At 38.6% G+C, this 16,359-nt stretch overlaps 1 pseudogene; it reads right to left on the bottom strand.

Moving 5' to 3' along the window:
* Positions 1–6,713: 6,713 nt before the first annotated feature.
* Positions 6,714–7,172, bottom strand: LOC150007758 (mediator of RNA polymerase II transcription subunit 21 pseudogene; annotated as a pseudogene).
* Positions 7,173–16,359: the final 9,187 nt, after the last annotated feature.

Below are 16,359 nucleotides of genomic sequence, written 5' to 3'. Positions count from 1 at the left end.
TATTTTTCTCTATCGGACTTATCTCACTTAGCATAATGTCCTCAAGTTTCATGCATGTTGTTGCAAATGGCAAGAGTTCCTTTTTTTCCTCATGGCTGAATAATATCCCATTTTATGTGTATATATGTGTATATCACACCTTCTTTATTCATGGCCAAGTATGCAGGTTGTTTCCACCTTGGCTATTGTGAATAATGTTGCAATTAGTTCTGCTAATTGCAAAGCCTTGGCAGTTTGCTACACCCCATTGCCTCTTGAACCCAGTCCTTGCGCACATAAATGGAAGGAGGTGAATGAGATGGTCATCCACCTTTTCTCAGTAGAGAACCACCCAAGATTAAAATCCAGTGCCATGAAGGCCACCATCTTTCTTTTCTACTCTATTTCTTTTCTTTATAAAACATTTAAAAAATAACATGCCTATGCATTATGTAGAAATGTCCCAGGATTATTCACTGAGATAGTAATTTGTTTAAATGTGCTTCCCTCTTACCCTCTTCTCTCACTGACAATTTCTAGCAGTAGGCAGGGCTGTGCTCTATGACTCAAAGAATATTTGTGGCAGGATGGAAAACAGAAGCCACTTGATATCAGAGAATTTTCTTAGTTTTTGTAAAAGCCAGAACGCCTTGATATTACTATGATAAGTGTTTCAGAAGAAGAGAGAAGAAAAAAAACAGTAGCTTTGAAGTCAACAGAGGGACATGGAAAGATTTCAATAGAGAAGGAAGAGAACAAAGTTCTGTGGTCAGGAACCAGAGCAAAGCCCCAGGACAGAGTCCCAGGGAAGTGGCAGCTCCACAGAGGGCTCTGGCTGTCCTCTGGTTGTGTCGAGGCTGGGTCTTAAGCATGAGTTTTGCAGTGTCCTTGTGGCATGAAAGCAGAGAACGCCTGGGCTTAAAAACACTAGAATAGATGACTTTGATGAAGTAGGAATGAAACGATCTTCCCTCAATTAGTCAGTCCCTTATATACTTTTTGGAATCTCATGCAGCCTCAATAACCAATATTGAATTTCTCACCTGCCTGATAGTAGAGGTGCTTAGAGCAGATTTTATGTGGATTTAAAATAAGGTATAAACGTGGTATTTCTTGCCGCCAGAGTTTATAGACTGAATCACACCTGCTCTACAATATTAAATGTGACTCAGACATGAGCCAAGTGCATATGGAAGTTTTATTTAAACCTTTCTTCTTTTTCTTTTTTTAAACAATGTCTCATAAGGCCTTCTTCATGGTTTAATTTTAAAGGAATTAACTGTAAGCTGCTCAACAATCTATATGAAACGCTACTCAGCTTCCACTAGAATTGCTAACTGATCCAAGTTCATTTAACAATATATTGCTAGTAGTCAGCCATGAAATGATCATGTAGGAAGGAGTTAAGATGCACTGGGCCACTAGATCATATTTAGTTACAACACCCATTTCAGAATCTTGGTTACTTCTGGTAAAGAGACAGAGCAATAGGATCAGGGAGGAGCACGCAGTGATTATCGTCAAGTTCTAAAGTCTAGATCTGAAGTAGGTGCTAGGAGCATAAGGCTTTCCTTTGTTGTGTGTACTGCATAACTTACACATGTATACCACATATGCTTTTGCATGTATCGAAAGACACTAAAGTATTTTGAATGCTGAAAACCTCTGGTAAGGGCCAGGTCATAATTCTAATACAGGTCTCCAGCAAGCTTGTTTTCCTACTTTACCAGGAGGCTGTTTCACCCCTTATTATTGCTCCTCAAAGCTGCCACCTCCTTAAAACACACACACACACACACACACGCGCGCGCATGCATGTGCACGTGCACACACACATCAGCTCTGGTCACCTTGGACTTCATCGAGGAAATCAGCACAATGATTATGTTGCAATCAGTAAATCTACCAAACTGCTTGCCTCTGACTTTTATTTCTTCCTCTCTTCTGCTACAATGGAAAAGCGGTAACAGTGTCTGAATCTTGTCTCGGTCATACCAAATGCTTCCCCCGCATAGGCCTCTAAGAACACTCTAGGATCTCAACCCCAGTGAAACAACCCAAAACAGCCTCCCATGATTTCAGGTCCTCCTAAGTTAATTTTGTTTTTCCTTCTCAGAAAAAGTTCTTTCTAAAAATCTGCTTATCCTCACAGCCTACATTTCCTTATCTCCTAGCTTCTCCCTGGCCCACTCGGCTCCCTGTGTCTGTTGAAACCACTCACGTCATTTCATTTCTAACCTTCTCAACTGGTGTCTTCTTCAGTCCCCTCTCCTGACCATTTCTCTGGTTGATCCTAAATGTTGGACTGCCCAGAACCATCCTTGTCCCAATTTTTACTCTGTAATCCTTCCCTGTGCAATCATCTCCCATCTCAGATTTAATAGTATCTGTTTCTGATGACTCCCAAATACACAACTCTACAGCTGACCTCTTACTTTTGCTCCAGATTCATATATCTGTCAAACTTAACATGTCTAAAACATGACTCCTGCTTCCCCCTGCCCCCAAACTGTTCTGTATTTAGCTTTGTCCTTCTCAGCAAGTAGCATCACCTCCTACAAGCTCAGTCACTCAAAACAAGCTGAGGAACCATCCTTGATTCTTTTTTGCATCCCCCTTCATATCCAGATTCTCAGGTTCTGACAAATTCTGCCTCCTAAAACATAGCCCAAGCCTATCAGCTCTGCTCCATTTCTACCTCTACCATCCTAACTCAATCATCCTCATATTTTGTTTTAGCCCCTGCAGTAGTAGGAGTTAAACTGGTCTCTTGCTTTCATTTTTACATCCTCATAAGCCACCTTCCACATCGTAGTCAGAGACACTTTTCAGCACAATTTTTATCACATCTTTTCCATCACCAGCAAGGCCCTCTGATCTGCTCCTGACCATCTCTGCACCCCCATCCCCAGCTACCCCTCCCTGTTTTGCTGTGTTTTGTTTTCTATTTCTTGATCACACTAAGCTTTTCTTGCCCATAGGTCTTTGCTCTTACTGTTTTGTCCACCTGGCATGATTGGCCCCTAGTCATTGTAGGACCCCTTCGCTTTGATGTCCAAGTCTGGTCACAAATGTCTCCTTCTAAAAGAGGACATACTTTGCTACACTGTGTAAAATAGGGGAAAAGAGAATTTGGGACTGAAGTAGAACCCTAGCCAGTGTCTTTAACTAGGAGACAGAGTTCAGGTTACCAGGAAGCAGACATCGGCAAGGGCTGGGGAGGTGTGTGGCTGCAGCCAGCAGTTGTGGCCCAGGGCACATAGCTCCAGGCCCAGCGGGACCTGTAATGTTAATCAGAATTGGGGCACAAGTCCCATCATGCAATAGGGCCTCACCTTAGCAACTGTGGAAAGGGTAGCAGTCAGTTGACATGTGAGCTTACTTCCAGAGACACACACCAGATCTTCAGTGGAGAAGAGCAGTTGAATTTCAGACCCCAGTTTCTGTGGGAAATTCAAAGTGGGTGGAAGACAGGCAGGGACAGACAGGATTTGAATGGACCATATCGGGGAGTTATAGCCCCCTGGGCTGGCCAACATTTACACTCATTTCTAGGATTACACAGGAATGGTTTCATTAATGCTCACTGTTGATTTGAAAATATTTAACTTTTGATTAATTTTTCATTCACTTTTCCCTTATTTTTTTTGTTTTCCTCTCTACGTGTTTCATCAATCATAATATTGGCATTGTAACCCTTTTTATCTTATTGATTCTTTTGAGAATTAAAATGACAAAATGTTAAAAGTACTTAACATTTAGTATAGTACCTGATACATAACACTCAGTATGTGGTTATTATAAATATTAATATCACTATCCATTCTATACAGAGTATAAATACCAGCTGTCAACTTAATAGGTCTGCACTGGGCTTTATGCCAACTTGACTACTGGTTTTTATTTGATACCTTTTTGATGCACAAATCTAATGGCTATTTTTACTAGCTTCATTTTCTGAAAGAGTTGCCTGTTTTAATGTCCATTAATTTATAATTTCCTTTAGACATGTTAGACACATTTATAATTAGAGGCAATATTAAATTCTTGTTTGTTCATTTCACAAAAAGAAAAATACAAGTATCCACATTTGAAATTAACAAATATTTATGGATTGCCTTTCGTATACCATTATTCCAATGCCTAAGGTAGACTTTCTACCCAAAAGGAACATAGAAGGAAGCCAGACTGATAAGGTGCAAAATAAAATATGATAAATGTATTCAGTTAGGAAAATGCACAAGGTATAATGGGACAAAAGAAAAGGGGTGTTTAGTACAACCTGGAACTGCAGAAGGAATTACTAGGAAATATGTCACATGGACTGAGCAGTGAGAATGAGCAAGAGTTTGCAATTGAAGAAGAATAACTACAGCTTTCTAGAGAGAGAAGCATCATGGGTAAAGTCATAGAGGCAAGAAATCAAATTATACATGTCAGGAGCTATAACCAGATCAATACTATTTAAGCATAAAATATAAGGTCAGTGGTTAAGAACAATGGGGCTAGATTTAAAGCAGGTGCAGTGTGAAATGAATAGAGTCAAAGGGTCCAAATTAGAATCTATTACAATAGCCAAGTAAGACTATGGTGAATGATGAAACTAGAGCTGAGGTGGCAAAAGTGGAGAGGAGGGTATAGATTAGATATTATGTGTTATCATTTATTCCTCAAATATTTATTAAGCATCAGGGACTGAGCTACCCTTGAATTTATACATCAAGTCCCTGCCCCCACGGCAACTGTCGAAGTCCATAATTATGTGTCTGATAGATGTATGTGAGCAAGAGAAGGCAGTGCAGCCAACTTCTGGATTTCTGGATGGGCAACTGGATAGATGTTGTCTATTCCCTGAGATCAGTAATACTGGGAAAAGAGAGAGACAATGACGAGTTCAGTAATGAACACATTGAGCTGGAGGCTCTTAAATTATGACACTTAAAAAATAATCTTAGCTCTGAACTGTGCCAAAAGCACAAAGAAATACATAAATCCTAAATGAATAGCAATGAAGTTTCTGCTAAACTAAAGACCTGCCAGGTACAGCTGTTGTTTGTGAATACATACACCTTTTCCGGGCTGAATCGCACCTGCGGTATTTCATTGAAGGTTACACTGATATTGATGGCAATAAAAAGATATTTTACTTTAAAATGCCAAGATTATAATTAGAAGCATAAAAATAAGACTGCCTGACTCCTTGGCAAGCCTGCACAGTAGCAGTCCAGCGTGACCAAGGAAAAGCTGAGTTCTTGTGTGTAGGCTGCACCGAGACCAGGGGAGCTGATTGCGTTTGGGCAACTTTGTGCATTAATTAACATTTTTTCTGTTCCAAGAAATTTCCTCCAAAATATGATTTCTGTTATTTTAGTTCCAGCTATTTTCAAAGATGTTCAGACCTTTTTAGTTAGGGAATTTATCTGATATATTTGAAAGATCATTTGCCTTCTTCCAAGCCTAGTTTTCCCAATAAGCAGAGGTTTTTTTTATAATTTAATCTTTATTGTATTTTTTCCATTACCATTTAGTCCCCTAATACCCTCTCCTAATAATCACCACACTGTTGTCACATCCTTTTTGCTCAGTCCCTCCACTCCTTATCCTCCCCCTTCACAGCTGTCAGCCTGCTCTCTGTCTATGAGTCTGTCCCCATTTTCCTTGTTAGTTCAGTTTGTTCATTAGATTCCATATATGAGTGAAACCATATGGTATTTGTCTTTCAAAACACGAATTTGAAAGAACATAAGCACTCTTATGTTCATTGCAGTGTTATTTACAATCACCAAGATATAGAAGCAGCTCAAGTGTCCATCTGTAGACGAGTGGATAAAACAAACTATGGGGCATTTACACAATGGAATATTATTCAGCCATAAAAAAGAAAAAAATTTTACCCTTTGTGACAGTATGGATAGACTTGGAGAACATTATGCTGAGTGAAATAAAGAGTTTTAACTCAGTTTCTTCAAGGAAAGAGAAACTGTTTCAAAGGAGAAGAAAGCACAGAGTAAATTGATACAAATCATCCAGAAAGTGCTTCATAATGTGAAAAGAGCTAAGTACAGATCTAAAAATAAAATTTTATATTTTGATGGTAAACAAGCCATTTCTAAAAATAATTATGTAAATTGATACAACCATACACAAATATAGCCTGTCGAGAGTATTCCTCACATACATTTTTAACAGCCAAATCATACTAATGGCTTTTAGCAAACTGTGGCAACCATAAGTTTAAAAAGAAAATAAATAATCACTGAATTTAAAAGCCTGGATTCTGGTCGGAAAGCAAACGAGTTAATTATCTCAGAGGTGACTTCTAATTAAGAAAGGATACTATTCTAAGTTAATATTTTGAGATTCAGCTAATCTTTCTTAACTGTTACCTTAATGTTTAAGGATATGTGATCAATCTAAAAATGCAAATAAATGCTTTAAAGGCTTATTTATATAAAAATATTGTTTTATAGTGCATTTGTTTAACTATATTATAACCATTAATGCCATAGCTGCCTCAATTTCATTCAGATAATAAAAAATGATGGCATAATGATGGTTTAAACCTGGTTCAATCACAATATACAAGCTAATTTTTCAAGAGTGAATATAGAATACAATAAAAAATAGCTAAAAAGATAGCATGTGTTATAGTGCTTAATGTTTCTGTAGCTGTTGGTAAGGCTTACATCTAAATCTGATACAGAATTGTTAATGACATTTAAATAGTTTATTTCTCAACCCCATCGTATATATGGGTATTGTGAGTCTGGAAGAGACTGGCTATGGGTAGCATCTCTTGTCTTCAGCTGTGACTAAGAAATATCAGCAAGTGTACTTTGTATGTTTTTCAGAAGCATGTCCCCTGGGTAAACAACATTCTCCAGACATGTCCAGCTTCTGGGTTTTTTTCTTCTAGCTTACAGAAGCTAGCAGTCTATAAAGCAACTGTAGATTCTTCACTTGGCTAGGAATCTATCTGAACATCAACGTCTTTTGCTGTTTTTGCAAACACTGCTGCAAAGAGCTGGGTATATGCTGCTGTAGGATTAGCTGGCTGGTTTGTGAATTGCTGCCTGAACATTACTAAAAGAGGCAGGAGCACCACACCGCTACAACACTCCAATGGAGTTAATACAAAACTGATCTGCAAGAGAGTTCATGGCATCCTGCCACTGCATAAACCGACCCACCATGTTTCCTCCATCAAAGTGTTCTGTTTATTAATCATGCAAAACAGTATGTTCATAGATGTTCCAAATGTTAAATGTCGTATTGTATTTAAGTCATCTTTTATGCATCTCATGTGCTCTATCATATTGCAGACTTTCATGTATTTTTTCATTAATTTAAACATTTATTGAGCGTATGCTGCCTACCCAGCACTAACAAGGTGCTAATAAAAGGGAAGGAACCAGAACGCACAGTTTCCTACCTTTTCACTTACACTCCGGTTGGGGAACAAACTATTATGCGGTATTTACCATGTGCCCCGCCAGTTGAAGGGCTCTTCTTATGTTAACTCACATAAGCCCTCCAATAACCCTGTGATGTTAGTCCTATTGTCATTCAATTTTACAGATAAAGAAAATGAAGTACAGAGGGTTAAGTAACTTATCAAAGATCACACAACTAGTAAGCACAGTGTTTTCAGAAATAAGAAAGAATGGATACATTTTATAATGCAAAATGTTAGTGTGTTTCTTCACATAATTTCAAAGAAATGCAAGTGAAGAGGTTGTAAGATAGTTAGGTAAGGTGACTTGTCAGGCATTTGTATCCAAGAACATGTCAAAAGGAAGAAGGGCCTGGGAACAGGCAGAGCCTGCGAGGTACAGCCAGTGAGCCTGGCTTTATAAGGTCTGGGAAAGAAGCAGGTATTTTCTCTCCTGTCTGTATATCGGGCATGTCTTTCTTCTATCAGAAGAATCACTGAGGAAGAATCATAGCAGACATTTTTGCTGTCTTGACTTCTATAAAATGCTTCATTGTTAACCACTTACTTGTAAGGCAGTTTTCTGTCATGTGCCAATGGTTTTTCACATGATAGTCATTGTTTGCCTTTCCAGCTATTATTCCACGAACATTTTCTACTGTAAACTTCTAAATGTCAGGAAAAGAAAAGAAAGAAAAACTGTTAAGATTCAGCCCTCTTTTCTGTTCACTGGGAAATCACTACCACACTGCCACCTAGTGGACCATAGCAGCAGCCTCCGTGATTGACAGAAATTGTTATTCAAAGATCTCCAACCCACAGTTTTTCAAAATTCCTGCTTTTACCTTGCTTGCTGGGCCTACGCAGCTCATTTTAATATATACATGATATTCTGAATGGTTTTTAGGTTTCCAACTTGTTCATAAAATCATTTATCGCCTAAGAGTGTTTTGAATGAACACTTCTCAGTTATGTTGACCCGCCTGCAGTCACAGCTTCATGGAGTCTTCTTGCATTGCGTCCCGCGTTTCCTCTGCTTTTTACAGCCTATACTCTGGCCTTGGGAAGAAAAGGAACATCATGGGAGTGAGCCTTTCTCTGAGCCTGTGGCTTCAGGGGCCAACTTAAAGTGAATCTCCTCCTCTTCTGACCTTGCTTGACCCACTTCAACTTCCCTTTCCAGCCTTGCCTTGCTGATGGCTCCAATGAGCTCTTGCAGATGGCTTCCTATCAGTGATCCTCACTCTGTCCTTGTGGCTCCTCTTGACAGGAGACAGAGTTTTCTTCCCTATGTATTTCTTCTTTCCAAGTAATTTGAGTGCATGGTGAATGAATACCTTGGGGGCTTTATCAAAGAGAAAAAGAAATACAGTAGCGTAAGGAATTTCTCATTCTTCTTGTGTCCTATGAAAGGCCTTCTCCCTTTGAGTTGAGATCTATGTATATCAATGAGACTATGAGCTAAGGAGAAACTGTCTTACAGTGTGTACTTTTGTTCAAACTCTATGTTATTGAAGTCTATTCTAATTATTTGGTTACTTGTATTATTACTACAGTAAAGACTTTCATAAACTATATTGCATTGCCAGTGCCTAGAATAGTACCTAATACATAGTGGGTCTTCAAAATATACTTTTATAAATGTTTAGTGAGCTCTTCCTGACTCTTCTTGGAAAGATGCTCATAGACAGGCTGCCAATTTATCTAAATCTGGACAGTCAGTCTTCCCATCAACATTACAAGATTCCAAGGAGGAATAGGACTGTGCCACTTGCTCCTTTCCCCACTCCCTTGTCATCTAGTTGCTATGGAAATGACAATCCATAGAAACAATAAGAACAGCCAGGCAGATAGCTGGTGGTAGCTGTGAAATAAAACCAAGTGTGTGTCTTAGGATTTCTCATTAGTCCATCTGCACTGAATTCCTAAAATATCATAGACCAGGAGTCAGAAGGCTTGGATGTGCAGTCTGCTCTGTTACCTGCTGGCTGTGCAAACCAGGGCAATGAACTAACTTCCTAAAGCCATTTTCTCGTTTATTAAATGGGGATGATAATAATACAGATTTACAATTCCTTATCTGCAATTCTAAAATGTCATAAAAATCTGGCCTAGGTGGAGTGAACTAATGTGAAACCTATTAAAACTTCTATTTGTCCCATTAAAATTATGAGGTCCTCTCTCAAAACATCCTATGTGTTTTGTTTAATGCATGGTAAAGGCATAAGCTTATCTTTCTAATAACTTAAAAATTCAAATTCTGAAAAATGGCTTCAATATACACACCTTAACAGAGTGCACCTGGGATCAAACATTTCCTACAAGGGACTTTGGATCTTTTCATATCTGACGGGGTTGTTGTTAGGTACATGAATGAAAGTTCACAGTACCTGAATATATTAAGCTCTCAGTGAATATAAGTTGTTATTATGTATTTTAAAATTTTAACTTCTTTTACCCTTTAACATGAGACACTTTCTCAGTCATTGTGGAGGAGCACAAACAACTTATAACACACTCTTCTCAGCAATGTGTTCAAGTTTTTTATCTACTTTCTATTCTTTTTATTCTGACATTTCTTCTCCCTTCTTCCTCTTCTCTAATATCTCATTTTTTTCATCTCTGCAAATGTGATGCAAGATGTGGATCATCCCAGGAAGTCACTCCTTAGCACGTATACACATATCTTCACATACACTTTCAGGGGAACCACAAAAGTCCCCCAGAGTCCTAGTCACGTGATCAATTGTTATTTTAAAATAATCTCAAATTATTTTCAAAACTATTTCATATTAAAAATACTATTTCTAGTTTTAATAGATACAGCTTCAAAATGTTTGGAGAAAATTGAAGTACAATAAAAATAAATAAAAGGAATGAAGAGAGAAGTTGCTTTTTTCATTGGCAGGTCTTGATGAACATTATCAGTTCTATTTTTCCAATATTCTATTCTTGCCAACAATTTACACTCATATAATGCATAGCTTATAAAGTGATTTCACATATATTATCTCAATAAAACCTCACAAACCTCTTGAGAGTTCATAAAGGCAGATATTATCTTAATTTTACAATGGAAAGAATGTAGTTTCAGAGAAGTCAGATGATTTATATCTGAGGTTACATCACTGAATTTCCAAAGGTATAATCTAATGATTATAATACCATATTTTACTGGTCTTTTTGACAATTATTCCCATGTATAGCTTTTCCACTCCAAGTTTTCATTAACACCCTATACCATATCTGCATTGGACTTCTTTTTTATATACAGGGTTGATCAAAAGTAGGTTTAAAAAAAAGTAGTTTTACAGTTGTTCATATGGAAAAATATGTAATACAAGAGCAAATAATAATACAAGAATAAACTCTGTGTTTTAGGTACTCACAACTGTAAACCTACTTTTGCTTATCCCCTGTATATAATTATATTTGTTTTATATATTATGTTATAATTTGTAGGGAATATATATTATACATATTCTTCTAATATATATTTATACACAAATGAATAAATATGTATTTCTGACATATTATAGAATGGCTATGGCCACTTCTCTCCCTTCCCACATTTCTTGTTGGCCTTTCATCTTAGCACATTTAGGTAACTTAATATGCCACAGTAAAAGTCAACAAATGTGGAAAACAAGGGCAAGAACACCATATTATTTCTCAACACTGGTTAGCTTACAAGCACAAAATTCTACACGATTTTCGTTAGGGGCCTTGTGGTCTGTCCAGATATTGGGATTCAAATAAGTCATAATGCAATAGAGACATTAATTTATATTTAATAAGCATGGGCTAACCAAACATTTTTTAAATGCTAGTGTTCAAAAAGCACTGGTAATTCCTAGAAGTAACTGAAGGGTGTTCTGTCACATATGGTTAGCTATACCTGTAGAATGCTCAAAAGAAGTCTAGTGCCAAATCGAAGTTTTATTCATATGACACTTAGTCCATTTCAGCTGTGATGTTTTTAGAATTTTCCTACAGAGAGAGATTTATTTCTCAGGTGTCCCATAATATTTCTAGAGTCAGATGTTCACCTGTGAAAATTTTTCCACCTGTCATTTTATTAATGATTGAATTTACACTCAATATCCTCTTTGTTAACATTTTTGGCTAAATCCCACCTGATCCCCAAAAGTCACAAGAGGAGTTACACATGAACAAATATGACTAATACTTAAATAACACCATGAAATTGCTTTCAGATTGTTAATATTTGGGAGAAACAGCCAAGTGATTCCACTGACTAGGCTATTAATAACAATAAACAAACAAAAGCCTCTAAATTCTTCAGGGGACTTTAAACTCACTTGAAAGCCACTTGGACCAGTGCCAGAGTTTCAAAGTAGAGAGCAAGTCTCCTGTGAGAATATATGGCTTTGATTTTGTGGATAAAATTAAGACCTATTATCTTTATATTTTAGTGAGAAATCATCACTCAACATAACTGTATATTTGAAATTTATAAAAAGTTTTAATAAATATAATCTTGCGCAAAGACATCTGCTTTAGGGTTTCTTTATTTGAGTCTCTTACAGGCTATATTTTACACTTCAAGTGTTGTTTTTATTGAACAGATGATAACAAAATATGACAATCAGGACTTTAGAAAAACACTTAACATATGAAAGGAATGTATCTTGCATTTTCAAAATTCTTTTCTTCATCTTTAAACTAAATCATTAATAACACCTCCCCAATCCACATACTTTTCTATTGTTTCCACTCTCCCTCTTCGCACAACCTAACTTCAAAAAAAATCATGCTGGGAATTCTGGTTACATGCAGCAGATTAAATGCACATGTTTATTGCTTCTCCTTTGCAATACTCCAAAAATAAAAATAATTGCATTAAAGGACATTAATCTACAAAAACAAAGAATGGGAGAACAGGTAACAGTAGACAAAAGATGTCAACACAACTTTGGACTCACTCAGTAAAGCAGATGGGTGAATAGTAAGTGATTTAGCAGATCAGAGAAAGTGGAATTTGCCAGAAAGGAAGCTGCTTAGCTCTGCTGAACCTCAGAAAGACAAACCTGGGGGACAGTAGATATTTCTGAAAGCAGAACTTCAGAGCAAAGCACCAGGCTGGAGGACAGGTTTCAAGTTTATGTGTGGGTCTGTTAGATCCCCAGGTTCCATCTAACTCTATTGAAGAGATTTAACTTTCGGGAAATTTACAACTTGAAATGGAGAATGGGATAATATTGGAGAAAGCCAATACTGCAAATAAGAAAATTACCTAGAATCCCTTAACTGAAAGGCAAGACTCTGCAGGCCCTCATTGCCTCCCAGCTTGCTGGCAGCTGGGTTTTTTATTTTCCAGGCAGGAGACAGAAGAATACCTCAAGGTAGCCAGTGGTTCTTAGTCCAGAGATTTGCCCCCGGGGGGCCTTGCAATGTGGGGAGATCTGTTTGGTACTGGCATCTAGAGGCTGGGGATGCACAGGCCAGCCCTGCACAGCAAAGAATTATTTGGCATAAAATGTCACTAGTGCTGAGTTTGAGAAACTGCACTGATGTAGCAATTTTCAAAGTGTTGTCCAAGACCAACAGCGTCTGCATCACCTGGGAACTTGTTAGCGGAAAAATTCTTCACAGTCTCTCTTGAGACCTACTGAATCACAACCTTTGCAGGGTGGGGAGTAAGGCTCAGCCCTCTGTTTTAACAGGACCTCCAAGTGATTCTGATCCAGCTGTAGTTTGAGAACTACTGCTGAACCTCTGCTCTAAGGAAAGTGCAGCCCACGAGAAAAGTCTTACCGGTGCTGAGAGCTGGCGATCCCCCTGGTACCACCTCAATCAACATCCTCATCCTGTGCTAAACCGACCCTTTAAATTCTCACGATAAGCTGTATCAGACAATAGATTGCTCTTGGCCATATCCTAGCTAAGCAAGGTGGGGTGGGCTCTGTTGTTAATACCTCTTGTTGGATTTGGATAAAACACCCCTGGGAATATATAGAACTAGATAAAATTTGGACACACGTCAAATAATTAAATACAGTGTCCACAGATACCTCACGGTTCTTTAATATCTTCAGCTCACTGCCCTCAGGTATTGACTTCTGGTTCAGATCTACTCTCCAAGTTGGAGTTAACAATTGTTGGTTATTATAAAAATTTCTGCTGTTACAGATCTTGACCAGTTTTGCACAACGCAAGGTTATAAGGACAACACTCTGATCAAGCTTACTCAATGTTTTGAGATGATCATGAAGACCTGTGAGACTTCCCATGAGAGACCTCAAGAAACGGAAGATGTTGCCCTTAAAGACACATGGCAGTAAAGCTGTCCTCTGTTCTGATGCTCAAATGTGATCTAATATTTCTAAGAAGAATCCAAACAACTTTCCCTGCTACATGGGACATGACATATTAGGAATGAGCCTTCCTATGACAAGGAACCAACAATGACTTAACAGACCCAAAATAAGGCACCAGATAGTAGTTGGCCAACAATACTTTTAATAACTGATTAGTGTTGTTTTCTGATAATTTATTAGGGATGTTTTCAAGGAAGGATCTTGGTCAAAAGGGGGAAATTGTCAAATAGTACAAACAGAGTCACTTTAAAATGGAACTGGAGCTGCCATGCCAGAGGAACTGCTTGGCATATCTTATGCCTCAAAACTTTGGAATGTTAAAAAGGGCAAAATAACTTTTGGACTGGCCCTAGGACAGCATTGCTTCCCAAAGAATTGTTTTAAAAGATAACAAAAAAGTAGTTATTATGACTACTGGACTGATGATTACTAAACCGTTAGAAACACCTTCCTCTGTTGATGTCATTGTTCCCACTCTCTGTCTTACCCATTGCCTTTGCCCCCTAATCAGAACACTATTTGGACTTCTCTGCGAATCAGCGTGTCCTGAATAGCCATTACAATGGATTTCAAATAAATGTTTGTTGCCTCTCACTTTGAAAGACCTTTTCTTTTTAGGTTATCATATCTCAAAAAAAAAGAAGGTGGGTTTCAAAAATCAAGGCACAGAATCAGAACAGGGGACTTGAAATGAAGGCCCAAATTACAGTAAGAATAACTTGGCACTTAGTCCCAGAGTGAGTGGAGTAAAATTACTTCACCATCTTCTACCTTAGCACTGGATTGATTCCAGACACACGTGTGGTTCAAATGAGGAGACTCCAGCTCTGACTGAGGGGAGCACCAAACTTAGGGACCAGGAAGGTCTTTCCTGACAAAGACAGAACACTTTTTAACAGTATCTTGCAAAGTATGACTCAGGAATCCATGCACTACTTTCTTTTTTGTTTCCCACTATCGTTTTCAAATTTGTTCAATAAAAGTTGTCTTCTCCAGTTTTTGGCCATTTCATGTCTTCTCAGTCTTAAACTAGCAGAACATTCTGCCATCACTTAAAGTTACAAAACATAGTCTCAATTTATACATTAAAAATGTCCAGCCCCATATACCAATTAACACTCCCGTTGTTTTTTTGAGGTGAGGCGTCTCTTCCCTCTCTTCAGCTACAGCCCACAAAAGTAAGAACCTGGTCATGGGGAAGAGGTGTTTGTTAGCCGTGGCTTCTCTTTGTCTTGCTCTGCTTTTGCCATCATTGCTAACTGTGGGTTAGCCCCTCAGGTATGGGGAATGGGGAGGAAGGGTTTGATGGAGGTTTCAAATGGGCTTCTTCCTCATTGGGCACTTCTTTGGGTTCATCCGAGGCCCCTCTCCTGCTGGGGCGCAGACTCTGTTGCTCTAATTACCACTGTACCCTTGACTCTAGGTTCTCTGCTTGTCCAAGCAAGTCGATATGCTATCCTTCAAAAGTTCCTCTAAGACAGGACTTTAAACTGTTCCAGACCAGAGACTTTGGCTCTTCTTCTTCCTCTCTCTCCAGTGTGGCTGTCACCTGGCCACGGGAAACCCTCACATAGCATTTGTCCTGATAAACTCAGACGTGCCAGGCTATCTCAATGCAGCCAGCTCCACTGTGCCGCAGAGGCCTCTGAAACTTGCCCAGGTTGACTCAAGCACCAACCCAAGCTCTCTGCTTGGTCTCCTCACTCACTAAGTGTGGGGTTGAAACTCAGCTCCCCCTCCTCCCTCTGGTTGGATAGAAATGGGGGCACTCCCAAGTAGTATGTATAACAGCTCTCTCTAAAAATTTCTCATCTTTTCAGCTTCCTTTTACAGTTGAAACTGATGGAAAAGTTAAAACAGTCCTCAAATATTTTTTTAGCTAATTCTGCACATGAAGACTTGCCTCAGTCATTTTGACATCTAACATCTATTGTGCTGATGTCTCAGTTGAAAATGAGGCAGGAGAAATCCTACTCTAAATGCTTCATACAATTATACATATGGAGGGAACTGGGTAATGAAAACAAGGAAGTGTATGGCAAGTCAGTGCCCCAAAATAAGTAAAGAACGTTATTGCTTCCTCCAACTCGGGGCCAAAACTACCCACAGTTTCCTTGGCTAAAGACCTTTAAAAAAAACTGGGTCGTGGTTAGAGGAGAAAAAGAACCTAGGACTGGATGCCGCATAAACTGAGTCAGCCCAGCCATTCTGGGACCAAATCCAAGTCTTAGGATAAAATATTTGTATTTATCAAAGCATTTCCTTTTTCATATATTTGATCCCCCCTCAATGGGATGTTTCTAGAGCAGGACCTAAGAGATGAATCAGGAAAGATTATAAAAGAAAACAGTCCCATAGATGTTGCCACAGATTTTATTTCAACACTTAGGTGTTCCCCTTGTTCCAAGGTGCCACCAATTTTAAGAAGTGTAGGATGACCAGCCCCTGGAAGATTTCTCCTTGCTTCTTTAGAAAGGCTCTGAATACTGCTCTTGGAGCATGTAGCTCCGTGAGAATGGCTGTTGCAAAGTCCAGGGCCAGATGGAGGGCTGGATGACAGGCGTTTGCCTCTAGCCTCAGCTGGGCACGTGGCTTCTCCAGGTCCCA

The sequence above is a fragment of the Furipterus horrens genome, unplaced genomic scaffold (assembly GCF_987537825.1).
Source record: "Furipterus horrens unplaced genomic scaffold, mFurHor1.1.pri manual_scaffold_6, whole genome shotgun sequence".
NCBI lineage: Eukaryota > Metazoa > Chordata > Mammalia > Chiroptera > Furipteridae > Furipterus > Furipterus horrens.
This window is presented reverse-complemented; position numbering and strand designations above follow the sequence as displayed.